At 44.9% G+C, this 22948-nt stretch overlaps 1 protein-coding gene across 12 annotated transcripts in view; it reads left to right on the top strand.

The window, feature by feature from the left end:
• The window catches only part of HIC2 (HIC ZBTB transcriptional repressor 2), a 154723-nt gene that overhangs the window by 83534 nt on the left and 48241 nt on the right, over positions 1 to 22948 (top strand). For 11 of the 12 annotated variants that reach the window (XR_014214495.1, XM_082203260.1, XM_082203259.1 and 8 more), the window contains exon 2: positions 11780 to 11828. The exons of the other annotated variant lie outside the window; for it this stretch is intronic. The gene's annotated coding sequence lies outside the window, so the exon portion shown is untranslated. The remainder of the gene's footprint in view (positions 1 to 11779; positions 11829 to 22948) is intronic. 12 annotated transcript variants of the gene reach the window in all.

The following is a 22948-nucleotide window of genomic DNA, read 5'->3' as shown; positions in this document are numbered from 1 at the left end:
TACAGCAGTTAAGACAACAATGCTTAGATATAAAACACAGTCGTACCTTGGTTTTTGAACAGCTTAGTTCCCGAACGTTTTGGGCTCCCGAACACTGCAAACCCAGAAGTGAGTGTTCTGCTTTGCGAGCTACTTTTGGTAGCCAAATGTCTGACAGGGCTTCTGATTGGCTGTGGGAGACTCCTGCAGCCAATCAGAAGCCGCACTTTGGTTTTCAAATGTTTTGCAAGTCGAATGGATTCTGTTCATCAACTCAAGGTACGACTGTATAGCTTTATCCTCCCAATTGCTCTTGCTCGCTTACAACAGAAAAATCTGAGACTGGCTCAGAGTGAAATAAAGGTACAACCGTAATCAATTTCAAATCCTGTAGCGAAGTCAATATGGATAATGTTCTCCACTCAGAAGGCGTGTTGGAAAAGGAGGGTTTGTCTTATAAATTACCCACCCAAATTTTAATAACACCCGAGAACACCCTTGTCTGCTTTTGAACTCATAGCGGGCTGGTAGAGGGTGGCTGGGTTACTCCACTCCTTTTTCTGCTGAAATCTTTACAGGCTGGATTCACAGGGGTCAGCAAACTTTTTCAGCAGGGGGGGCGGTCCACTGTCCCTCAGACCTTGTGGGGGGGGCAGACTATACAGTCATACCTTGGGTTGAAGTAGCTTCGGGATAAGTATTTTCAGGTTGCGTGCTGCGGCGACCCGGAAGTAACAGAGCGCGTTACTTCTGGGTTTCGCTGCTCGCGCATGAGCAGACGGTCAAAATGAGGTCACGCGCATGTGCGGAAGCAGCGACCTGCACACGCGCTGGTTGCGTTTGCTTCTGGATGCGAACGGGGCTCCCGAACGGATACCGTTCGCATCCAGAGGTACCACTGTATATTGGGGGGGAAATATATGAATGAATTCCTATGCCCCACAAATAACCCAGAGATGCATTTTAAATAAAAGCACACATTCCACTCATGTAAAAACACTCTGATTCCCGGACCGTCTGTGGGCCGGATTGAGAAGGTGATTGGGCCTCTGGGCCTTAGTTTGCCTACTGATGGGCTGGAATCTTAGCAGCCAGGCAGAAGTTGAATGGAGCACCTCCTGCTTCATCCACCAGCTCCACTTCGCTTCTCGCAGCGTGGGCAGGAAGTGGCCTGCCTGTTGCATGTTTGGCACCGAAGCACAGCTGATGGGTGGTCGAAGCACTTTGCCCTTCTGCTCCCTCACTGCCAGCCTTCAGTTTTCCTCTGTTGGAGATGCCAGTTGAAGTTTCTTTCTTTGCCATATCATTTTTATTAATTTTACAATAATGCTTTCCATTACAATCTCTCCTCTTATATTATATAATTTGGCTTTTTTTAGGGCCATGACATCCTTCAAACCTTCCTTATGATTTTCTGTCTTTCATTTCAAATTTCTGCATTTTCACTACTTAACCATTGCTTTCAAATCAAGAACATCAAAGCATCATATTTTCTTATTCTTCTCTGCAGTGATTTTTATACCGTTCCTTACACAGCTTCTTGCAATCCTACCAGCGTGTTTGTTTGACTACAGTTGTCCTTCAAATAATTTACACATTTAGTACTAAATTTGGACTAAATAAGGCTGAGTGCCCCCTTTCCGTGCAGAATGTCCCACGTTCAATCCCCAGCATCACCCCATAGGGAGACCCCTGGAGAGACACTGCCAGTCAGTGCAGAGGGTACCGAACTAAATGGACCCAATGGCCTGACTTTGTATAAGGCAGCTTCTTGCAATAACCTGTGCGTAAAGTCAATTTTCAGAGTTGCACCTTCCTGTGTAGTCTTCTCAGGATCAAGAGTCCTGTTTTCACCAGCTGTTTCCCCCCTTGTCTGAAAAGGCTTGGCCATAGAGCCCAGTAATGTCAGCTCTGGTCGGCAGCCTTCCTCTGGTGGCTCATGGGGAGGGGGAGTCCTTTCCATCGCCTACTGACCACCTGATCAAACTGGAGGTGTCAGGGATTTGCAGGGACCTTCTGCAAGCAAACCACAAAGTCCCAGTTGGACATGTCTCTGCACCCCATGGATCCTGTAAATTTGCTTTTGCCCATATTGCTCAGCCGTGTATGTGCATGTTATCGGTAGTTATTCATTCATAGAACTGGACAGTTGGAAGGGACCCTGAGGATCGTCTGGTCCAGCCCCCCGCAGTGTAGGAACATGCAGCTGTTCCATACAGGGATCGAACTTGCAACCTTGACATGATCAGCCCTGTGCTCTAACCAACTGAGCTGTCATTCATTCATTCATCCGTCCACCCATTCATTGATGTATTATTCTTCGGCTGGCTTCCAGAGCAGATACCTTCCCGAGGAAGCAAGCACTACAATACGCAGAGCTCAAAACAAACTCCAAAAATAGATCAAATCAAAACAACCGTTTAAAAAAATGCAAGCAAATTTGACAGCAGGATAAACCTTTATAATTATAGCTCTGCTAAGAGATTTAAAATACGGAATGAATGGGTTTAAAATGCCTATTTTACACGCACAGGCTCTGAATTAGATTCGGGAAAGTTTCACAGACCTCTGGTTTTTTTCCCCCCTCCCCAAGTTTGCCTTGAGTTTTGATTCCGGCTATGATGTTTCGCGATCCTCAAGTGGCCTGCGCACATTGCAGATATTGACGCATGGCTTTTGTATTTGCTTGTTGCAAATAATTGGATATTTGCATGGTTTGCATATCGATGCAAACACCCTAGGTTTCCCCCCCATTTTTATGAAGGGACCCTCCCTTCTCCGGCTAAGCAAGGTGATGTCTCTGTACGGGTGCGGTTTGAATTCCTGGTTTAAATTCACAGGCCTTCTCTCTCTCTCTCCCCCCACCCCATAATAGCAGCATAATCAGCCGGGCTCCTCTTTGTGAGCTGCCTGATTCTGTGTGGTCTCCTTTTGTTAGGTTGGTTTATGGCGTCGCTCACCTCCTGATTCGGGAGGCGAAGGATGGTGTTGCCAGCTGCCTCTGCCTGGCTCTTCCAGAAAACAGTTTGCATGTTACAATGGGCTTAAGAAGACCCAAAGCAGAGCAGAGAGAGGGTAAGGGGCTGTAAAAGATTAGATATCCACCTCTGATTATTTATTTCCATCTCTATTTATTTCATCTATTAATTGCTCCCCATGGGGCATCTTGAAGCGCTTGCAAATACTGTAAATATCAATTGCCTATAGTCTTTACGCACGTAAACAAACACTGTAATGTTACATAGATATAGATCTACCTGTTCTTCATTTATTAATCGCTTCTCATTAGGCACCTCAAAGAAACACGCTGCTCAGTAAAAGCAGTAATGTTCACATGTAAAAAAAAAAAAAAAGCAGTTGAAACAATTGCATATATAAATTTCGGTTTTGAAGCAATTGCACCTAAAACCATTTTGAAATGACAGCAATTGCGTGTATCAAATCACTTTCAGTTCCACCTGAGGTATCTTGACTTCAGGGAGCACTCAAAACACCATCAGTGTTGGGGTGTAATTCAGTTTGCTTCTGTTTCTGCTCTTAACTCTTTGTCTTGGTTTTCGTAATGCCAGTTTCTTTGTGTGTTTGTGCCCTTAAAAAAGAGATTTAAGCAATACTCCTGGAATGCTGTGTGGAGCCCTCAGAAACAGAGCAGCAGCCTGGGTGTTTGGAAATAATCTTAACAATAGACCATATGGGAGGCCTAAACTAGCAAGCTTTTATTATTCAGGAGGCGGAAAATGTGGTTTGATATTCAGTTGATATACAGCGTAAACGAGAGCCGCAAGCCGGCCTCACTTGAGCTGGGGGGGGGGGAGAGAGATTCAGATGGTCTTTTGAATATAATAACTTAACATTTTGGCCTGAGTCCATAGAATGCTTTCCAGCTGCTGGAGACGAGCCAAGAACTTGTACACTGCGATGTTCTTCCTGCCCTGCTCTCACCCCATCCTGAGTCCTCAATCTTGGAATTTCCCCCCCTTTCCTTTTTTTCCTCTTTACACCCCCTTCACACACTTAATCCCCCCCTCCTCTTTCTCTACCTTTCTGGTTCTTGATCTGAATTGGCATTTGGCAACAGGTGATGAGGGTTCAACGTAACAGGATGTCCCCTTTTCCTGTTCTGCAAAATGTCTTGTGGTCTTGAGTGGGGGGGAAGGGCTGTGTCGCTCAGTGGTGGGAGCACCGCTTTGCATACTTCGCATTCAGTCCCTATGGGCACCCCCAGGCAGGACTGGGAAACCATGGATTGAAACCATGGAGAGCCACGCTGCCAGTCAAGGCAGGCAGGCAGTATTGGGCTGTTGTTGTTGCTGTTAATTTAATTTATTGTTGTTGTTTAGTCGTTTAGTCGTGTCTGACTCTTCGTGACCCCATGGACCAGAGCACGCCAGGCACTCCTGCCTTCCACTGCCTCCCGCAGTTTGGTCAAACTCATGCTGGTAGCTTCGAGAACAGTGTCCAACCACCTTGTCCTCTGTCATCCCCTTCTCTATAAATTAAATTTATAGACTGCCCTAAACCTGCAGATGTTCTTTTGGTCTGACTCAGTACAGTGGACTTTCGGGTTGTGAATGTGATGCGTGCAAGATGCAGTCGCAACCTGCAGCGTTCGCAACCCGCGTTTGCGCACGTGCAGGTTGCGATTCAACGCTTCTGTGCATGCGCAAAGCGCAATTTAGCGCTTCTGCGCATGCGCGACCGCCGAAACCCAGAAGTAACCCGTTCCAGTACTTCTGGGTTTTGATGGTACGGAACCCAAAAAAACTCAACCTGAAGCGGCTGTAACCTGAGGTATGACTGTATAAGACAGCTTTTGTCCCTAACTAAAAGGCACACAAAATCAAACTGGGGCTTGTATTGTACAGTCCGACTTCCAAAACGTTTGACTCCCAAAACATTCAGAAACCAAGGTGCAGCTTCCGATTGGCTGCAGGAAGCTCCTGTAGCCAATCGGAAGCCACGGGACCCACGTCAGAAGTTCAAGTTCCAAAGAACGTTTGCAAACTGGAACAGACACTTCCGGGTTTGCGGCGTTAGGGAGCCAAAACGTTCGACTCGCAAGGCTTTTGGGAAGCGAAGTACGATTGTACTAAGTCCGTTTTGGCTCATAGTTGCTCATTTGCTTTAAAATTACTACGACTGTTGTATATATCCGCTGCATTTTTCTTTTTTTACTGTCCTACATTCTTGGCTTTATTTTGTTCTTGTGGGATTATCTTTCTCTTGGTCTCTGCGCAGTCCCAGATAATGGGGTGTGTTTGTGTGTGTGGAGACATTTTCCTACCAGCCCACTGAATGTGAGTTTGTGCGCATCGGGTGATCATGGGGGGGAAGCATTGCAAAACATGTTTTTTCTTTCATGGAATGATAGCAAAATTGTAGAGTTGGAAAAGGCCACAAGGGTCATCTAGTCCAGCTCCCTGTAATTCAGGAATCTTTTGCCCAGTGTGTGACTCGAACCCACAACACTAAGATTAAGAGTCGTGCTTTACCGACTGAGCTATCCCAGGTACCCATTCATTTGTGATTCGTTTCCTGCGAAACCTTTCAGGGTGATTTAACAACCAAAACCTCCTTGTATTATTTTATTTTTGTAATGGTGTTAAGAAAAACCCAATCTTATATAGAAACAATTTCATATCTGGTCAGAACTTTTTTTTCAGCCGGAACTCAGTTGCGGCCCCTTTCAGGTGGGAACCATTTATGGCCAATTTGCCACCTCTTTTTCTAGGAAAATAGCCCTTCATCTGGTACAGATAATGACTGAGATACAAAGACAGATATAGAAAACTGCATTATGCCCACTCAGATGAATGCAGTTCAGTGTTGTCTACACACTGACTGGCAGCAGCCCTTCAGGATTTCAGAGAGCAGTTTCTCTTCCTGCCCTGCCATTGGAGATTTAATAAGAGGTTATGGCAGAGGAGAGAAGCCTCTCTCCCCAATGAAGAAATACAGCATGGAGTTACAGTCGTACCTTGTGACTCAGACGTTTTGGCTCCTGAACGCCGCAAACCCAGAAGTGAGTGTTCTGGTTTGCGAACGTTCTTTGGAATCGGAAGTTTCCGAACCTTGGTTTCCGAACATTTTGGAAGTCGAATGGACTTCCGGAACGGATTCTGTTTGACGTCTGAGGTACCGCTGTTCTTCTCTGCCAGCACCCCCTCCCAGAAGGCTTGCCAATTTGCCGGGGGGGGGGGCTTATTTACAAGGTTGCACTCATTTTTATATTAGTGTTTTTAATACAGTGGTACCTCAGGTTAAGTACTTAATTCGTTCCGGAGGTCCGTTCTTAACCTGAAACTGTTCTTAACCTGAAGCACCACTTTAGCTAATGGGGCCTCCCGCTGCTGCACGATTTCTGTTCTCACCCTGAAGCGAAGTTCTTAACCCAAGGTACTATTTCTGGGTTAGCGGAGTCTGTAACCTGAAGCATCTGTAACCTGAAAGTGTATGTAACCCGAGGTACCACTGTAATTTGTTGGGAGCCACCAAGAGTGGCTGGGGCAACCCAGTCAGATGAGTGGATGATGATGATAATAATAATAATAATAATAATAATAATAATAATAATAATAGTAGTAGCATTACTTTGGGGTACCCATTGAAACCAATAGGCAAGGAGACTGGGGGTTGGGGCCAGTTATTAAGGATTCTGTTCTCTCTCACACGCGCACACACATATGTATGCGCACAAATGTGCTTGCTCACTCACACTCATTTATTTTTCTTTGAGCCAGTCACAGATTGTTCTGTCGTAAGAGAGTAGGAGCCATTGGAGGATAAAGTTATATTCCGCCTCTGTGGCCGCAGAATGCAAGGCTTCCCATAGTTAACTGGTTGGCCACTACGAGAAGAGAACGCTGCATTAGATTTTGTGTTTTTTTGTATTGTAATTTTATGGTTTGGGCTGCCCAGAGATCTGCGGATGAAGGGCGGTATACAAACTTAATTCATCCTCCTCATAGTTTGGCCTCTAGCCTCATCCAGCAAGGCTCCTCTTATATGTTCTTATATTTCCTATTGTTGAGTGAGCACTTAAAGCTCCGTGCAACTTTATTTTTATTAATGGAACTTACCATCTCTGGAGCTACAGAGCTCCATTTATTATGCCCCAGTTATTACTGGTGCCTTTTATATATGTTTTGCTGCGTTGAATGAAGGAATACCATTTATCATTGGCGCAACAGGCGTTTGAACCATGAAACCATGGGCTTTTCAGTATATCACCGTGACTGGAGATTAATTCTAGCTGAAAGGGGTGTGAGGGGGAAATGTTGTCCCATTAAAAATATGCATTGGTTTGGCAAAATATATTTAGATGTTCATATTCTGCTGATCTGTCTACCTAAATGTGTTTCATATTATTTCATATTCATATTATTTCACTGTATTCAAGTTGTACAAGTGACAATAAAGTATTTCAGTTTCAATTGGTGGACTGTCTGCGGAAGGAGTAGAAAAGAAGGGGACTTGGTTTTCCTTTTTCATGACAGCAGAGTCATTAATTGCTGGTGAATCACAGTTTGGTTGAATCTCTCTAGTCTTTTGGATGAATTTTGAGTGGTTTTGTTATTCATTCTGAAGTATCTCCCAGTTGGATTTCAGTAATGACATTTGGAAAAGTTCGAAATCCGAATTCTACCGTTGCCGGATTTAGATGTTGCTTCTGTGGATCACGTCCTTTTGTTCTGAAATTTTGGCATTGGGAGTTTGGCAGCATACGGCGCACGCTTTGCTGACCAAACTACCAAAACAGTCAGTTCAATTTTATGTTGAACATCTAATGGAAGATGAAAACTCATCACTGCACATGTTAAATTTCTATCGGTAGCAGTGTGAGCAAGAGAACAACTCACCACCTGAAACTGAAAGGACTTCCTTCAGGGACCAGTCGTATGATTGTTCATATGTTGTACCCTGCAATCTGTTTTCCTCTTAGATTATTGGGTGCTGTGTGCTTTTTAATTTTGCTCTATTGGCTATGATGATTTGATTGATTGAAATGAACCGGTTAAGGTCCTAAGCCGTTGACACGCTTGTTTTTTGTTGATAACTGGCCACAATTCTCTTCAGGTATCACAGTGCAGTGCAAACAGCTTGGACTGTTAAACTCACAGCAGCCTCTCAGCTTAATCTTCCTTCTACGTCATTGCTAGTATATTTATTATTGTTGTTATTGATATTACATATTTTTTATTTGCACATTACAGTCGTACCTTGAAAGTCAAATGGAATCCATTCCGGAAATCCGTTCGACTTCCAAAACATTCGAAAACCAAATCACAGCTTCTGATTGGCTGCAGGAAGCTCCTGCAGCCAATCAGAAGCCGCGGAAGCCCCATGGGACGTTCGGGTTCCAAAAATAGTTTGCAAATCGGAACAATCACTTCCGGGTTTGCAGCGTTTGGGAGCCAAAACGTCCACGTTCCAGGGCATTCAGGATCCAAGGAACGACTGTATATGCTTTTCAATACATTTTTTTCTTGATATTTTTATTTCCCACCCTTACTTCCATGATGTTTTTATTCCCACTTTATACCTACTGCTTTATACAGCATGCTTAAATCTAATACAATTATTCTCTGTTTCACCTATCACCGTTTTCATTCCGCTGCTCCTAATTTGTACCCTGCCCACGTTTTCATTTAACAGTTCTTCAAATAGTCCGGAAAGGGTCTCCACTCCTCCATAAACAGTTTGTCTCTTTTATCTCTTACTTTTGCTGTCAATTTCGCCATTTCCGCATAGTCCATTAACTTCTGAAGCCATTCCTCCCTAGTTGGTACTTCTCCTTTTTTCCATTTCTGCATATACAGGATTCTGGCTGCTGTAGGTTGCGTAGGTAAATAGTTAAAACATCTTTGGGGGGATTTTTATTATTATTATTATTAATATCCCACCTTTCCCCCAGTTGGGGACTCAAGGCAGCTTACAAAAATTAGTACACGGAAAAACAAAAGATAATGGTAAAAAAAAGTAATTAAACTATAATAGAAATAAAACAGTAAGAGAACATATACAGCGTACCTTGGTTCTCAAACTTAATCCGTTCCAGAAGTCTCTTCCAAAACCAAAGCATTCCAAAACCAAGGCACACTTTCCCATAGAAAATAATGCAAAATGGATTAATCCATTCCAGACTTTTAAAAACAACCCCTAAAACAGCAATTCAACATGAATTTTACTATCTAAAGAGACAATTGATCCATAAAATGAAAGCAATAAACAGTGTACTGGAGTCACACAATCAGGAGCTGAACTGGGTTCCACACAGTCACAAAAACAAGAGAGCCTTAAAAGCAAAAACGCAAAATAAGTAGCAAAAACAGACAGACCTCGGCGTAACACTCAAAACGGAAGTGTGGCACTCAAAACGAAGCACGTTCAGCTTCCCAAAAATGTTCACAAACCAGAACACTTCTTTGCGGAGTTTGGGTTTGAAGTTGTTTGAATACCAAGGCGTTTGAGAACCAAGGTACCACTGTACAGTGGTGCCTCGCAAGACGAAAATAATCCGTTCTGTGATTCTCTTCCTCTAGCGGTTTTTTCGTCTTGCGAAGCAAGCCCATTGACGGATTAGCGCTATTAGCGGCTTTTAGAGGCTTATCTGCTGATCGGATCAGCTGATAAGCGGCTTAGCGGCTTAGAAAAAGGGGGGAGGGGAAAAAACCAGCAGGAACTCGCAAGACATTGTCGTCTCGAGAAGCAAGCCCATAGGAAATTCGTTTTGCGAAGCACCTCCAAAACGGAAAACTCTTTCGTCTAGCGAGTTTTCCGTCTTGCGAGGCATTCGTCTTGCGGGGCACCACTGTATGCTAATATATAGATAGTAAAAACAGCAGCACTATTAAAAGCCGTTTCCTTGAAAACAATCAGTTCCCGAAAGCCTGTTGGGGAAAAATGGTCTTCAGCTTGGCAGCGGAAGCACAGCAAGGATATGACCCCTATTTGTGCCACTCCAAACTCCCCTGAGGACGGTCAGGAAATAAATGTGGTTCAGTTTTGTGCCAAACCTTTGTGTAAATCACAGCTGTCATCTGCAGAACGCACACTGGCAAGGCCCTGAGCCTTAACCTGGTTATCACGCCTGCATATCTGTAGTCAAAAGTGATGGCTTTAATGAATGTGGGATGCCTGAACCATTCACACTTAGAGTATCTGTTCCAGCTTGCAAAATAGAACGCATGGTGTGCTCCTAAAACTCAGCGGTTGTTGGGGTTTGTGTGTTGGGGACAAGTTGCATTTGATGTCTGAAATGGTTTGCAGAAGGGCAGGGGTTGCGTTGGTTAGTGACACGTTAAAGGTAAAGGGACCCCTGACCATTAGGTCCAGTCGCAGACGACTCTGGGATTGCGGTGCTCATCTTGCTTTATTGGCCGAGGGAGCTGGCGTACAACTTCCGGGTCATGTGGCCAGCAGGACTAAGCCGCTTTTGGCGAACCAGAGCAGCGCACAGAAACACCGTTTACCTTCCTGCCGAAGTGGTACCTATTTATCTACTTGCACTTTGATGTGCTTTCGAACTGCTAGGTTGGCAGGAGTAGGGACCCATCAATGGGAGCTCACCCCGTTGTAGGGATTCAAACCACCGACCTTCTGATCGGCAAGTCCCTAGGCTCTGTCGTTTAACCCACAGCGCCACCCGCGTCCTATTTACAGTGGTACCTCGTGTTAAGTACTTAATTTGTTCTGGAGGTCCCTGAAACTGTTCTTAACCTGAAGCACCACTTTAGCTAATGGGGCCTCCTGCGGGGATTCGAACTGCCGACCTTCTGATCGGCAAGTCCTAGGCTCTGTGCCACCCACGTCCCAGTGACACATTAGCGAAATCTAATTTCAACATGCTTGCTTAGCAGACAACCTTGCTCTTTGTCAAAGGTTTTTAGGTGCTTAAAAAATAAAATCAAAATCTCTGGGCCTTAATTTGCGTTGGGTTGGGTCTAAAAGCATTCAGGAGCAGAGAAACTTTCCAGCCTACCCAACTCATTTTTAAAAAAACACCTGGCAAGGCGTATTGCAAACCTGTTATTCTAGAACTGTGGCTGGATGGGGATGACCACCATTACCTGACAAAGCTAGCAAACGAAACAGCCATAACAAGCTCCAAGTCAGATCTCTCTATCAGAGGTTGGGGAAGCAGGGAGATGTGTTGAGCAAATTGATGGGCGAGGGATGGACTGTGATTTAGTGATCATCCTGTGTGTACGCCTCTATCCATATCCCTCTGCATGCTGCCCTCCCATTGCCTGGGTCGCCCCTCTGGAAGGCAAAAGGGGGCTGGTTTTCTCAATAGGCATTTCTTTTAGGATAGAGGGAGGGAATCCTTTTTTAAGACTGGAACGGATTAATCTGTTTTGCATTGCTTTCTATGGGAAAGCGTGCCTTGGTTTTGGAACGCTTTGGTTTTGGAACCGACTTGCGGAATGGGTTAAGTTTGAGAACCAAGGTACCACTGTACTGTAGAGAGCCAGAATCAAGAATGGGGAATGGGACCCCACCCTTTCTCTCTTTCAACCCCCCTCTCAATGTTTCTCTCTCCCCCCCCCATTTCTTTTTCAGCACCCCCCAAAAAAAACTTCCTTTCAGGATTCGACCCCCCCCCCGCTTCACCTGCATGAAATTAAACCGAGGGCCATTTGTGGCCCCGGGTTTCCAAGTCTCTCCCCACCCCTATTTTAGCAGAGCAGGGTAGAGGGGTAAATGATGGAGAGGAAGCGATAAGGGTTTGCTTATTCATACTATTTATCCCTGAACAAAACCAGTTGACCATTGACCTCTTTCTCTCTCTTTCCCACAGGTAATGTTGCCTGTTGCCCCAGGGCGAACTCCCCCTGTTGGTAGCTGAGGTAAGAAAAACACACACACAAATATGTATTTAAAATGCTCTTAGCTTCTTATGCTGTCCAGAAATGGAAACGCTGTGTTGTATCCAAGAATTACACCAACTAGTTAAATCTCGTTGTTCATTCCCACCAGGGATGGGGGAGAAATGTGGTTTGTTACTCATTTCAAACCGAATCTACCTGATTTGCTCTTCCTGAAACGACACACGGAGCTTAAATGCACCTCCTTCGACTCATTTGAGAGCCAAAGCTCTCCACGTTTTGCAGGGCGGTTCTCTTAAAACCATAAAATGCATATATTAGGGGGAAATGTGCCTGAGAACGCATGAATGTGTAAGAGTGACGTAAAAAAAAATGCAGGAAAGTGATTCTAGGAAGTGTACGTTTGGTGTCAAAGTCCACGCAAAAATGTGAGCGCTAAATCTTACAGCTGATGCAGAAATGATGGCGGTAAGAGCGGTGAATTGAGAAACTGGGAGAACCCAAAACTGACAGATTTGTCCATCCATAGCTTCTTGTACTACTCAGATCAGGGTAGTTAGGAAAGAAGAGGGGTTGCATCATCGCTTTTCAGTGCAGGGCTACGCACCCCGTGAGGGGGGGGGGGCAACGGGTCTGCTGGTTATTCCAGAGGGATTTCTCTGAAAGAAAGGTGTTGCGGTTCTGCATTAGGCACCCATTAGAATCTGCAGAAATGTATAGATGAGGGCCTTTGCTCTAAGAGTCCCTAGTGATGGGAAATGCTAGGTTGTTAATAAAAAAAGTGCATGCACCAGGTATAGAAGGGATCTGTGGGACACATGTTGTTTAGTCGTTTAGTTGTGTCCAACTCTTCATGACCCCCTGGACCAGAGCACGCCAGACACTTCTGTCTTCCACTGCCTCCCGCAGTTTGGTCAGACTCATGCTGGCAGCTTCAAGAACACTATCCTCTGTCATCCCCTTCTCCTTGTGCCCTCCATCTTTCCCAACATCAGGGTCTTTTCCAGGGAGTCTTCTCTTCTCATGAGGTGGCCAAAGTATTGGAGCCTCAGCTTCAGGATCTGTCCTTCCAGTGAGCACTCAGGGCCGATTTCCTTAAGAATGGATAGGTTTAATCTTCTTGCAGTCCATGGGACTCTCAAGAGTCTCCTCCAGCACCATAATTCAAAAGCATCCATTCTTCAGCGATCAGCCTTTATGGTCCAGCTCTCATTTCCATACATCACTACTGGGAAAACCATAGCTTTAACTATACGGACCTTTGTCGGCAAGGTGATGTCTCTGCTTTTTAAGATGCTGTCTAGGTTTGTCATTGCTTTTCTCCCAAGAAGCAGGCGTCTTTTAATTTCGTGACTGATGTTATCATCTGCAGTGATCATGGAACCCAAGAAAGTAAAATCTCTCACTGCCTCCATTTCTTCCCCTTCTATTTGCCAGGAGGTGATGGGCCCAGTGGCCATGATCTTAGTTTTTTTGATGTTGAGCTTCAGACCATATTTTGCGCTCTCCGTGGGACACATAAACCCCCCAATATTGCTGAACTACAACTCACATCATGCCCTGATAACTGGACAAGGGGGAGTTGTAGAGCCTACAACATTGGGCCAGGGCGTTTCAGATTCTGCATCCCTGATCTATATAAGGAGAGTGTCCTCTGCTCCTTTTGAACTATTATTATTATTATTATTATTATTATTATTATTATTATTATTATTAAATTTCTATCTATACCGCGCTAGACCTGAAGGTCTCAGGCCGGTTCACATAAAATATCAAATACATAAAACCAAAACAAAGCCAACAACCCAATAACCCCCCCCCCCCCAAAGAGCCAGCATTTTTAGAAAGGGTATAGGATAAACAATTGGTTTATCCACATGCTGGTTTCACCAGCTTAAAGGACCTACATGATTAATCAGCTGAAGATTTAATTTAAGTGGCACATCCTACCAAATGCACACACACTTATTTATTTCATGAGTTATGCACCAATTGATTGTGTAAATATATATATATGCAACCCTTCCCCCAAGTGTGGTTTACAAAAAGATAAAACAATCAAATTATTGATAAAACAATCATCAGCCATAATTTAAAGCAGTGGTTCCTAAAGTGGGTGGTATCCTGCTTCCAAACGGGATGGAATTGCCAGGGTGTGGGGGCAGCACTGGAGTTATAAATCCTGGCTATCAGATTTTGAAAAAAACTGGTATCACTGTACTGGGATGCGGGTGGCGCTGTGGGTTAAACCACAGAGTCTAGGACTTGCCGATCAGAAGGTCGGCGGTTCGAATCCCCGCGACAGGGTGAGCTCCCGTTGCTCGGTCCCTGCTCCTGCCAACCTAGCAGTTCCAAAGTACAAGTAGATAAATAGGTACTGCTCTGGCGGGAAGGTAAACGGCATTTCCGTGCGCTGCTCTGGTTCGCCGGAAGTGGCTTAGTCATGCTGGCCACATGACCTGGAAGCTGTACGCCGGCTCCCTCGGCCAATAAAGCAAGATGAGTGCCGCAACCTCAGAGTCAGCCACGAGTGAACCTAATGGTCAGGGGTCCCTTTACCTTTATCTTTAGTATCACTGTATCAAGTTGATTAGCTTTGTTGAATTCATTAAACTCAATAATTTCAATTCACTTTTGAACAGATGCGCCATTGTTACTGTTCCGAATTGGGCAAGGGACCCTGAGTTTCTGGAACCAAGTGGGGTGGTGGCCTGAAAATTTAGGGAAGCACTGATTGAAAACATTTTAAAAAGTTGAAATCAACAACAAGCTATACAGTAAATGGATGAAAACGCAAAACAACATCCTAAATATCTGGGTAGACTTGTCTGAACAGAAATGTTTTTAGCAGACGCCCCAAAGAGAGGAAGGAATGGAAGGTGATCAGCCTTTCTGTGTTACTGTTTTAGACAGAAAGCATTTGCAGCCAGTGAGAACACTGGAGAAGAAAAATATTTAAGAAGGTGGGGCGGTGATGGGGAGAAGAGAACCTTGGAGTTGATTCCGGGGCCAGCAGTTCAGGTGATGAACACACATGCGAAATCCATAACCGAGATGTTATTTAGCGTTTGTTTCTATGGGAATATTTTGGCGAGCACGCACCCGTCCTCTTGGGTTCTTTCCTGTACATTTCCTGCAAGGGAGCATGTGTTAGATCTTTCTATCCAAGAGACACATGTTTCATATTTTCCCATAACCTCTTCCTGACCCTTTTGGCTGAGGGAAGGAAATGCAAGATGGGACTGCGTCTTCTCTCTTGATTGCGATTACTTACACAAAACGGGAAAAAATCCGTGTGGCTATGCTCTCTCCCCATGCTCTCTGGGGTGCGTGTGTGTGTGTGTGTTTGCACACGCATATGTGCAGTATTCCTTGGAACCATAAACTATTGTAGAAGGGGAAAGCCAGGTTCCAAGGAAGCTTCCTGGCCGGCTCGCGAGATGGCTGCGTCGACCGTTTGGGCGGTTTCCCTTCTCTCGAGCTCTTAATACGACAGACTTCATTAGCGGATGACTCTGGGTAAGGGGAGGGAAATTACGATGGCCCCCTCGCAAAGGTTAGGAGCGCCTACCCCCAAAGGACTTCTGCATTTCAGTTTTGACAGCTGCTGTCGGCGGCTTGAGGGGAATGCAAAGCAAAGACCCGCTCACAACATCTTCCATCTGATCTGCTCCAGAGTAGCCAGAAAATGGGTTGGGTGACTTCCAGATTTGGGCGTCCGGGAGAGATTGGAGACAAACATTTCCTGTGATTCTCAGCGGGTGATTCTCTTATCACCCAGCAACAGTCTGGCGAACCAGAGCAGTGCAAGGAAATTTGCCTTCCCGCTGGAGCAGTACCTATTTATCTACTTGTACTTTGACGTGCTTTCAAACTGCTACGTTGGCAGGAGCAGGGACTGAGCAACGGGAGCTCACCCCGCCGCGGGGATTCGAACCGCCGGCCTTCTGATCGGCAAGCCCTAGGCGCTCTGGTTTAACCCACAGCGCCACCTGCGTCCCTGCGAAGGTGAGAGAGAGAGTCAAATTTGTTTCTCCGCCCTCTGTTGCCTCTAGCCACGCCTGTCACTATAAAGTGAAAACGCCACCAATTTTGCCCATGAGAAAATGTGGTCTGCAAAAAAGGCTTCCCAGCCTTGGCATTCTTAAATTGTATTCTTGGCAGGACCCTGTAAGTTACCTCCATAAATAAGAGTCTTCCCACCCAGAGACGACTGTGCGCAGGATTCCTGCATTGCAGGAGTTTGGCTTAGATGACCTTCTCAGTCCCTTCCAGCTCTACATTTCTATGATTCTACGTTAGCTGGGACTGAAGGGAACTGGTGTCCATTATCTTCTGGAGCCCTTCCTCCCCCCCATCTCTGCAATAAAGCCATTATAATGAGCCGTCAGCAGACTTTGGCAAACCTTCAGCCACAGAAAATGTGAACATTTACAGTGGTACCTCGGGTTAAGTACTTAATTCGTTCCAGAGGTCCGTTCTTAACCTGAATCTGTTCTTAACCTGAAGCACCACATTAGCTAATGGGGCCTCCCGCTGCTGCCGTGCTGGCGGAGCAAGATTTCTGTTCTCATCCTGAAGCAAAGTTCTTAACCTGAGGTAATATTTCTGGGTTAGTGGAGTCTGTAACCTGAAGCGTATGTAGCCCGAGGTACCACTGTACCTGCTTCATTTTTATTCCTTTGTTTCCCGTTGAGCACCTGTTCAAGAAACAGATATCCAGGCAGCATAAACACCTCTTGGCGTCCAGCATTTCCAAACCTTTTTTCTGTTTATCCATAACATTCCTCCGTTTGGTGCCGTGCTAGTGTTGCTCCTCTTCCTTTCGAAAATATTCGTTTTGGCATCGGCGCTCTAGATGCTGAGGTTTCCTTCTCGCAGCACGCCCTGCAATCTCTTCCAAAGAGGCTCTGTGTGGAGCCAGACCCTTGGCTTCATTGAGTTTATGTCCTGCTTTCCAGACCCCCAGACCCCACCCCCGTTTCTCCCTTGGATGCTTCTTTCAATGCGCCGCATGGGTCATCCAACGCAATCAGCATTTCCGTCTGGAAATGGGCACAACGGATCACGCGCCGTTTCTCAGCTGCTCATTCTTGTTCGGCATGAAGGGATGATAATGATAATGATGATGATGATAATAATAATAATAATAATAATAATAATAATAATAATATTTATACCCCGGCCACCTGGCTGAATTTCCCCAGCCACTCTGGGCGGCTCCCAATCAAGTGTTAAAAACAATACAGCATTAAATATTAAAAACCTCCCGAAACAGGGCTGCCTTCAGATGTCTTTTAAAGAGAAGATAGCTGCTTAGTTCCTTCACATCTGAAGGGAGGGCTTTCCACAGGGTGGGCGCCACTACCAAGAAGGCCCTCTGTCTGGTTCCCTGTAACCTCACTTCTCGCAATGAGGGAAGCTCCAGAAGGCCCTTGGCGCTGGATCTCCATGTCCGGGTAGAACGATGGGGGTGGAGACGCTCCTTCAGGTATACAGGACCGAGGCCGTTTAGGGCTTTAAAGGTCAGCACCAACACTTTGAATTGTGCTCGGAAACATACTGGGAAAACTGCTACCCTGTACTCAACTCCCAAGGTTTCCATTTCTCTCTTGGGTGCCTTCACAGGTGGGGAATATTGCACTAGTCCCCCCCCCCCCGTGATTTTAGTGCTTCTGTCTCTTTTTCTAAGGATCCCTACGCTCTGCGGTTCCTGTTGTTGTGATGGAAAAGGCTTTTTGACCGCTATAGCAGCACGTCATTCTAAATTTCTTGCACACCAGTGGATGTGGCATAACACAACAAAGAAAGTCCCCTCTTTCCACACATGATTCTCTCTCTTTCTCCACCCCACCCCCATTGAAAACCACAGGAAAGAACTGTACCACCCCAATGTTTGTCAGTTACTTTCACAATTTTCTGGCTTGAGGGGGAACAGAATTTTTTCCTGGAATCAAATAACATTGAGCATCAAGCATGGGCTATGTTTCATTAGTTTTCCAGAAGTGGCTTCTACGTTGTGTGAGAGCTCAAATGTAATGTGGAAATTAACCATTAAGGAAATGTTGGGGGAAATGGAATAAATGGTTGTGTGAATGCAGCCCCCCCCCCCTCTTTTTTGTCCTAGTGAACTCGTGTAGAGAACTCTTGTTTTATCTTTGGCAGGGCTTAGAAAGTTCGTTTTTAAAAAGAATCTCATTCCAGTTCAGTATGTCCCCAAAAGATCTGATTCCAGTTCAACAGACATGCTTGGTTTACGTTCAGTTCACGTTTATCCAAATGACGCTCAGCAATCCTTTTTCCAGCACTTTTACAAACGTTCCATGCATGCTGTGCTGAAGTATAAAATACACCTAAAGAAGACATCAAAACACGCAAACACAGGGGTTTGTGAATGGTTTTGATCCCCCTGCAATTAAGATGGCTAAGCTTCAAGACCCAAAGAGTTTATAATTTTTTTTTTAAATGTAAGAAGTTGGAAGATGAACTGGAAATTACCCCGGAATGAACTTAATTCACATCTAGTTCACCCAGCAATTACGGGAACTGCTTCCAAGGGGGTTAGTTCAGATATTTTCAAAAAAACTAATTCAGGGAACTTTATTAAACCAAGCTGGTCCGTTGCAAACAATGGCCTTAGATACCTTTCTGCATTAAATCCTTTCTTTTCTTATCACACCCCACAGTTGGCTCCCACGGAGACAGCATGTCAGGTCCCAACATTTGCTTCTTCATGACGGTGTTTGTGTGTGAGGGAGAAAGAGAGAGGCTGCTGGAGCGCAAATGTTCTCTGCCTGAAACATTTCTAAAGCCTCAGGCCAGTGTAGGCTTTTGAAAATAACTTCCCTTTTGAGCGCAGTTATCAGATACGCCTGTGGGGTGAGCTCCAGCTGGTGTGCCAGGGCCCTAACCTAATCCTTCCTACAGAGTCCACAGGATGCAATTGTTATATTTCAAGGAGCAGCACCTGTTGGGTTGTGGCTGCTGGATGCCTTGGGAACCAAGGAATTTGACTGGGGGAAGCGTAAAGGAGTTGCTCCCTTTCACCCCTTGTGTGTCTCTCCTGCCCTTCCTTTCTGCTTCTCGTTGTTGTTTAGTCGTGTCCGACTCTCTTTTTTATGATATTTATTAAAATTTCAGAAACAAAAAAAATTACATAGTTAAAAGTAAAAAAGACAAGGAAAAATATAGAAAAAAAGAGAAAAAACATACAAAATACAAAGTATATATATAAAAAAAAAAATAGAAAAAACACTTAAAAACAAATTGATCCTTCCGTATCTTACATTTCATTTCCTTGCTTTCCTGACCTCCTCTCACCTCCCTTTTTTGTATTCCAGTTCAATTGGTTAATTCAGCAATTCCTTTCCCTCTTTGTTTTTGTCTTAGTCCTTTAACTTAATATATTATAGCTTTAGATTCTCACCTATTAACCATCCATTTTTGCATACACCTTTATGACATTGCTGCTAAAACCACTTAACTTCATTCTGACATCATTCTAACATTCATTAATTTTACAATATTTCTGTTAGTAGTCTTTAAATTTCTTTCAATCTTCTTCCACCGACTTTTCTCCCTGGTCTCAGATTCTGCCAGTCATTTCCACCAATTCCATGTAGTCCATCACCTTCATCTGCCATTCTTCCAGAGTGGGTAGATCTTGTGTCTTCGAATACTTTGCAATAAGTATTCTTGCTGCTGTTGTAGCATACATAAAGAAAGTTCTGTCCTTCTTTGGCACCACTTGGCCAACCATGTCCAGGAGAAAGGCCTCTGGTTTCTTCAGAAAGGTATATTTAAATACCCTTTCCATTTCATTATAAATCATCTCCCAGAAAGCCTTAATCCTTGGGCACGTCCACCAAAGGTGAAAGAATGTACCTTCAGTTTCTTTACATTTCCAACATTTATTGTCGGGCAAATGATAGATTTTTGCAAGCTTGACTGGTGTCATGTACCACCTGTATATCATTTTCATATAGTCGTGTCCGACTCTTCGTGACCCCATGGACCAGAGCACACCAGGCACTCCTGTCTTCCACTGCCTCCCGCAGTTTGGTCAGACTCATGTTTGTAGCTTCGAGAACACTGTCCAACCATCTCGTCCTCTGTCGTCCCCTTCTCCTTGTGCCTCCATCTTTCCCAACATCAGGGTCTTTTCCAGGGAGTCTTCTCTTTTCATGAGGTGGCCAAAGTATTGGAGCCTCAGCTTCACGACCTGTCCTTCCAGTGAGCACTCAGGGCTGATTTCCTTAAGAATGGAGAGGTTTGATCTTCTTGCAGTCCATGGGACTCTCAAGAGTCTCCTCCAGCACCATAATTCAAAAGCATCAATTCTTCGGCGATCAGCCTTCTTTATGGTTTAGCTTTCACTTCCATACATCACTACTGGGAAAACCATAGCTTTAACTATACGGACCTTTGTTGGCAAGGTGATGTCTCTACTTTTTAAGATGCTGTCTAGGTTTGTCATTACTTTTCTCCCAAGAAGCAGGCGTCTCTTAATTTCGTGGCTGCTGTCACCATCTGCAGTGATCATGGAGCCCAAGAAAGTAAAATCTCTCACTGCCTCCATTTCTTCCCCTTCTTTTGCCAGGAGGAGATTGGCCCTGTGGCCATGATCTTCGTTTTTTTGATGTTGCGCTTCAGACCATATTTTGCGCTCTCCTCTTTCACCCTCATTAAGAGGTTCTTTAATTTCTCCTCACTTTCTGCCATCAAGGTTGTGTCATCTGCATATCTGAGGTTGTTGATATTTCTGCTTCTCATGTTGTTGTTGTTTAGTCGTTTAGTCGTGTCCGACTCTTCGTGACCCCATGGACCAGAGCACGTCAGGCACTTCTGTTCTCCACTGCCTCCCGCAGTTTGATCAAACTCATGCTAGTAGCTTCAAGAACACCATCCAACCATCTCATTCTCTGTCGTCCCCTTCTCCTTGTGCCCTCCATCTTTCCCAACATCAGGGTCTTTTCCAGGGAGTCCTCTCTTCTCATGAGGTGGCCAAAGTATTGGAGCCTCAGCTTCACGATCTGTCCTTCCAGTGAGCACTCAGGGCTGATTTCCTTCAGAATGGAGAGGTTTGATCTTCTTGCAGTCCATGGGACTCTCAAGAGTCTCCTCCAGCACCATAATTCAAAAGCATCAATTCTTCGGCGATCAGCCTTCTTTATGGTCCAGCTCTCACTTCCATACATCACTACTGGGAAAACCATGGCTTTTACTATACGGACCTTTGTTGGCAAGGTGATGTCTCTGCTTTTTAATATGTTGTCTAGGCTTGCCATCGCCTTTCTCCCAAGGAGCAGGCGTCTTTTAATTTCGTGACTGCTGTCACCATCTGCACTGATCATGGAGCCCAAGAAAGTAAAATCTCTCACTGCCTCCATTTCTTCCCCATCTATTTGCCAGGAGGTGATGGGCCCAGTGGCCATGATCTTCGTTTTTTTGATGTTGAGCTTCAGACCATATTTTGCGCTCTCCTCTTTCACCCTCATTAAAAGGTTCTTTAATTCCTCTTCACTTTCTGCCATCAAGGTTGTGTCATCTGCATATCTGAGGTTGTTGATATTTCTTCCGGCAATCTTAATTCCGGCTTGGGATTCATCCAGCCCAGCCTTTCGCATGATGAATTCCGCATATAAGTTAAATAAGCAGGGAGACAATATACAGCCTTGCCGTACTCCTTTCCCAATTTGGAACCAATCAGTTGTTCCATATCCAGTTCTAACTGTAGCTTCTTGTCCCACATAGAGATTTCGCAGGAGACAGATGAGGTGATCAGGCACTCCCATTTCTTTAAGAACTTGCCATAGTTTGCTGTGGTCAACACAGTCAAAGGCTTTTGCATAGTCAATGAAGCAGAAGTAGATGTCTTTCTGGAACTCTCTGGCTTTCTCCATAATCCAGCGCATGTTTGCAATTTGGTCTCTGGTTCCTCTGCCTCTTCTAAATCCAGCTTGCACTTCTGGGAGTTCTCGGTCCACATACTGCTTGAGCCTTCCTTGTAGAATTTTAAGCATAACCTTGCTAGCGTGTGAAATGAGTGCAATTCTGCGGTAGTTGGAGCATTCTTTGGCACTGCCCTTCTTTGGGATTGGGATGTAGACTGATCTTCTCCAATCCTCTGGCCACTGCTGAGTTTTCCAAACTTGCTGGCATATTGAGTGTAGCACCTTAACAGCATCATCTTTTAAAATTTTAAACAGTTCAGCTGGAATACCATCACTTCCACTGGCCTTGTTATTTGCAGTGCTTTCTAAGGCCCATTTGACTTCACTCTCCAGGATGTCTGGCTCAAGGTCAGCAACCACACTACCTGGGGTGTACGAGACATCCATATCTTTCTGGTATAATTCCTCTGTGTATTCTTGCCACCTCTTCTTGATGTCTTCTGCTTCAGTTAGATCTTTACCACTTTTGTCCTTTATTATGGTAATCTTTGTACGAAATGTTCCTTTCATATTTCCGATTTTCTTGAACAGATCTCTGGTTCTTCCCATTCTGTTGCTTTCCTCTATTTCTTTGCATTGCTCGTTTAAGAAGGCCTTCTTGTCTCTCCTTGCTGTTCTTTGGAAATCTGCATTCAATTTCCTGTATCTTTCACTATCACTATTTCCTGTATCTTTCACTATCTTTCACTATCAATTTCCTGTATCTTTCACTATCTCCCTCGCATTTTGCTTGCCTTCTCTCCTCCGCTATGCTTCTCATAGGGCTGACCAAAAAGCAGCCGCAGGCCCCCCCCCCCCCGGTTTCCCCATTTTCCAGGTGAAGAAGCTGAGCTTGGGAGTTTTGGAGGTGAGGGTTGGCTGGTAGCAACCAAACCACTTTATTGAGAATAATAGCAGCAGTATTAGTAGTTTGGGGAGCGCCTCAAGAAGGGACGAAAGGTTCCCAGATAGTTTCTTGGCCATTTTCCCTCCTCAGTGATTATAGCCCAACTCTGGTTCCTCAGTGGAAAAGTTGGGCATCTCTGATTTATCTGAATTTCGACACCAGGAATTCTCAAATCGGTGTCCCTTGGCCGGGGATTATTTGACCCGGTGCAGAACTGCTTCCTTCCTTCAAGTCAACTCCAAACTGCAGTTCCCAGCAGGGCGGTCTGGGAATAATTTGATGTCTCCTGTAGGACTTGCCGA

The sequence above is a fragment of the Podarcis vaucheri genome (assembly GCF_965113315.1).
Source record: "Podarcis vaucheri genome assembly, chromosome: 16".
NCBI lineage: Eukaryota > Metazoa > Chordata > Lepidosauria > Squamata > Lacertidae > Podarcis > Podarcis vaucheri.
Note: the sequence above shows the minus strand (reverse complement) of the source record. Positions and strands in the feature narration are given on the sequence as shown.